Source organism: Notothenia coriiceps, unplaced genomic scaffold, assembly GCF_000735185.1.
Source record: "Notothenia coriiceps isolate Sejong01 unplaced genomic scaffold, NC01 NC01_scaffold00026256, whole genome shotgun sequence".
In the NCBI taxonomy this organism is placed as follows: Eukaryota; Metazoa; Chordata; class Actinopteri; order Perciformes; family Nototheniidae; genus Notothenia; species Notothenia coriiceps.
The window spans coordinates 5,266-10,152 of NW_011358957.1; the positions used below are offsets into that span (position 1 = coordinate 5,266).

Consider the following 4,887-nt stretch of genomic DNA (forward strand, 5'->3'; position numbering starts at 1 on the left):
ATTTTGTAATTTTGGTTTGGGTTTGGTTTGCAGAGTTTGGTACAAAGCCATGTTTGGTGATAAAGTTACCATTCTTATAGTTGTCGTGTCCCTTGATTTCTCGGCAAATGTGAAAGTTACTTTATTGCTGAGATTCATCGAGTGGGCTGTGGTTTTATTAAATGTCCCAGGAGTGCTAAGGCACTGTCTTAGGGAAGAAATCTTTTAGATGTCATGTTGCTTCCACGTAGCTTGGAACAGTTCTGTGAAATTGAAGAATGTATAGAGTTACCAAGCTGGTAAGCATGAGACATGTTTTTTACATGCTCGTTGGATGCCTCCGACGCAGTCATGGCTGTTTGGTACCTTGTACAGTGTGTAGATAATGTAATTGGTAATCCCTGTAATTTTTGCTGTATGGATGGTCCTTTTGGTTGTTCTGTTTGTTTATGTTTTTTATGTCGTTCATGTGGAACCTACTGCCTGCAGGTCTCCCTTGGAAAATATATAGATCATTGATCTCCCAATGGGAATTTTACCCTGGATAAATAAACGGTTTTGAATTGAATGTCGAGCATTATGCAAGTCACCTCCAGGAATTGAAATAAACTGGAGAATAATTCAATTTTACCAGTGTTCGTGAAAGAGAAACATATCCAAGTGTCAACAAGACATCCATATGTAACCTTACTGTTGTTTTTAAGCTAGACAGGAACCAATCTAATCATTTTCATGAAGGGCATATTTTAGTTCCATAACCTCACAATAGTATATATATATTGTTTGTATATTTATAGATAACATGGTAATGCACAATGGTATGCAGTGAGTCGGCAAACTCTTTAGGCACTGGTCAGAGGGCATTCCATGGTAAAGGCAGATCCACCTCTCAGGAATGCCAATAGTTTGTGCTTACGCCGGTAGAGAATATCGTTTGGCAGAGTTCAATGTCCTTGCGATAAGTGAGAAACGCTAATTTGAATAACTAATCTATTTTTCAGTGTGTTTGGATCTGGTGTGGTTGTGTTTCTGTTGGGTTGTGGGGTTTTGTGTGTTGTTTGGTGTTCTGTGGTCTCTGCGGTTTCTGGATGTTCTGGGTTTTTATTTTGTTTGTGGCATATTCATGAACAGGATATACGCGAGGATTGTGGGAGTGATAAATGAGAGATGGATCACCGATGTTTTTTCTTGTATGTTGAGTGGTCAGCTGAAAATGGTTGTTTTTATTAAATTAGGTCATTGTTGCTCCGCTTTCAGGAAAAAGGAACATTTTGATCCTCCGGCAAGCGTTTTCTGGGTTGGGTTGTGTTCTGTCATACTGTTTTTATTGGGGTGTGTGGAGTTTTTTTACCTTAGTAGGATTGTGTCCTTATTGAATTCTGGTGAGACTCTGGTTTTTTGTGTGTGCTTTTATCATGTAGATTTGCCTATATGACCAGTGCCTAGGAAGAGTTTGGGATATTTCTGTGTAATGCTCTTAGTTTGTGGCATTATGTTTTTTCAATTAGCAATAGTTTTATACTGTTTTAATATGTGTGACTAGTGTGGATTTTTTGGGTGAGGGAAATAAATGAGGCACTTCATAGAAAAATGATTGTAGTTGGGTTTACTATTGTTATGTAAATGAAACGGTAAGTGTTATGAGGTTAGTTGGGAGTTGTTTGTTTTATCATCTTGGATATTTGTTTGTGTGTTCTGTAAGCGATCTTGTAACATTAATTATTGCTTTTTTGTGTTCTGGTGCAGTTTTTATGGTGGTGCAATTGTGGAAGTTGACTTTGTTTTTTTGTGGAGTTTTTTATTGGCTGTCGGTACGATCAATTTCAAGGAACCAGGTTTGGTGGTTTGGTGTTTTTTAAGATTTTTATGTGTTCTCATGGGTTGAATGGAATCGCGCGGAATTGAGAATCTGGAAGTGCTTAATTGGGTCATGGTGAGGGGGGGGTGGGCCTGTGGTCCGGTGTGGTGGTGGGTGGGGTGGTGTGGGTGGTGTTTGGTGGTGGCAGCAGGTTGTGGGGTGGTAGGTGGAGGTTCCACATGGGAAGAGAGACTTGTGTGGGGTTAGAGAGGTGATCATAAACTAAGGGTGGTGTGGACAGGATGTAACGATACCAAAAGTGGAGGGACAATCATACAGCAAAAAATTTACAGGGATACAATTTTTAAATATCTTATCCACATAGTACAGGTACAAACACGAATCCTTGACTGTGGAGGCATCCAAACCGTCTGTTAAAAACATGGGTAGTGGATACCAGCTTGTAATTTTTACAATTCTTTTTACAGACTGTGCCGAGCGAAAACGCCTTCCAAGTAGGGTGGGAGCTTGCACAATTCTAAAAGTTTCCTTCCCTAAGCCAGTCCCTTAGCACTTTGGCACATTTGTAATAAAAAACCACAGCATTGAGATCTTCAGGCAATAGCTATTTCAATTTCCAGAGAATCAGGAGCAGAATATAAGATGGTACTTCATCCACATGGCTTTTGTAAATGAAAAATGTCTCATGACTGAGCCTCAGTACAGTAAGTGAAATGGCAAAACCGCTTTGGTTTACAGTGTAAGTGATGCCGTAAGTGCTTTACAGTTTTTTGTTGTCACAAATCTCAGTGGCAACTGTGATAGTAAAAACCTTTTATTGTGGTGTAATTATTATCCAAAGCAAGTCCAGAAGTCAGGAAATCATTTAGTGATGTTTAACCACTCAGAAAGACAAGCCCCATCAAATGAACACAATTGGGACCCTTTCAGAAGAGGTAAGTTCATCTTCTAACATATAAATTAAACGGACAAAAGTAAAGAATGAAGTGTAGGCTATGTTTAAAAGTTGCGGAATTTGACCGTGTATGAAATGTGGTCTCGTTGGAGTTGCCGTACAGCCAATGGCGTACAGCCATTGCTCCGTTTTCATGTTTTTTTAACCTGTTTTTCACAAACATTTTCACACGCTAGGAGCATAGAGAGGCGAAGTCCCTCCCCTTCCGGGAGCCTCCATGGGACCCCGGAAGCGGAAAATTATACATTGAAGTCAATGGAGAGAGAAAAGTTATCTTTTGATCCCGTTTGAATTGTGCCACGAATGACACATATGATGTTTGTCAATCTTAAACAATCATTTCCATGTAAAAAAAAGTCACATTTTTGTCGTAAAACTGTTGAAATATAAGACTATGAAAAATACGCAACTAGAAAGACTACAAATCCCAAATGCATTCTGGGTCGCGTAAGTGATGTCATAGGCGATAATGCTCCAAGACTGGTTGCGACTCGCAAAGCAAAGAGGAAGAAGAAGACTGATTTATTCCCTCCAATAAATATAAGAGATTGCTCCAATAAATGCACTTTTACAAGATGCCTGTGTGCTTTGTACCAGGTTGTAATCACAAAAGAGATCATACCACTTGCTCGTTCTATCGCTTCCCGTCTTACGAAAAGACCAGGAGTCGTTGGACCAAACATATCAGGTAATATACATGTTTTGCATGGAACATAGTCAAGTTAGCTACCTAGCTAGTAGCGAGCATGTTAGTTAGCATTACATTACTTAGCCTTGTCATTTGTATTAGCCTTAACATGAAGTAAACCAAAAATGTTAAACAGTAAGAGTAGTCATGATGGTAAGTATTTTGTGAAACATTTGAAGAGTAGCCTATCGCCCCCTCCACCAGGTGCTAAGGGGGCGGGAGGTAGGCTAACGCCACATTAGCATATTTTCTACTTAATGCTATCTGCACAAATGGTTAACATTGAACATTAAAAGATCAGGCAGTTCAGGGAGAGTCGAAGGAAGGAAGGAAGGCAGGCAGCTTTGCATGACATTCTTCTGGACGTGTTTCATTGTGATGATAGTGAGAGTGAGTCAATCTGTTTGTTGGAAAGACAGTAGTTGAGTGATTCCTGAGAGAAAATTATTAAAATAGCTAATTATTCAGTGTTGTTACTTTAAAGTGTTGTTACTGACCTTTTTCTCTTTTATTTTCTTTACCTCACCTGTAACTGCTGAGACCCTGAGGAACATGCACACTGGACTGACCTGCTCTGGCAACCTGATTTCCACTGTACGTAATCGTATTTGGTTATGGTATATTATTTATATACATCAAAGGCACAATGCACCCCCCAGAGACACACATGTATTGAGTGNGTGATATTTTGCATTGGTCATGTGAAATCATCTTTACATACTAGAAAACTGTAGGAGCGGCAACTTGTTTTGAAATTGAATTTTTAATATCCGATAATAAAGTTGATCTGTTTTCTTTATTCTTCTCTCTTCCCAGCTCCATCCATCACCATTCTCTGTTCCTGCAGGTCCTGCTTGCTAATCAATATTCATATTTTTTTACACAATTACAAATAAAGTCAATGTATTGTATGACATGAAGTTGTGCTTCATTCTGAGTCAATAATAAATTCATTCTGCCTTCAACTGCAAAATTATTGTGGACTGCACCGACATTAGGTGCCCCCCAGTAAGATGAACCAAGCAAAGCTGACACTCAACATACAGCTGTGCTCTTAAGTTTACATGAAGAATTTGTGAAATATTGGTAATAACAGGTTTAAATGATTATTAGTAATTAATTATATAATTTTCTCATTGTAGATGAGCAGACAGGGAGCCAGATGAGAAAAGCAGAATATGAAGCTGCTATTTTCCACATGGAAAAGAGAAAGGGCCAAGTGTATTTGAGTGGACAAAAGAGAAATCCCAAATACGAAAAATAAAATTATACAATTTACAGATATGTATACAAATATATATATATCCTATATACACCATGTATAATGATGGTGTATGATGTAGAAGGAAGTGTGGTAGATAACAAGTAAATATAGAGTTACATACAGATCCATGTTACAGCAAAAGATGGAATAACTAAGAAGCACGCAGTATAATAATAATTACA

At 38.5% G+C, this 4,887-nt stretch overlaps 1 long non-coding RNA gene across 1 annotated transcript; it reads left to right on the forward strand.

Annotated features, from left to right (window-relative positions):
• The first annotated feature begins 3,149 nt into the window (after positions 1 to 3,149).
• On the forward strand, positions 3,150 to 4,406 carry LOC104956730 (uncharacterized). The gene is made up of 2 exons (XR_799586.1): positions 3,150 to 4,035; positions 4,258 to 4,406. It is a non-coding gene; the product is annotated as an uncharacterized lncRNA (long non-coding RNA).
• Positions 4,407 to 4,887: the final 481 nt, after the last annotated feature.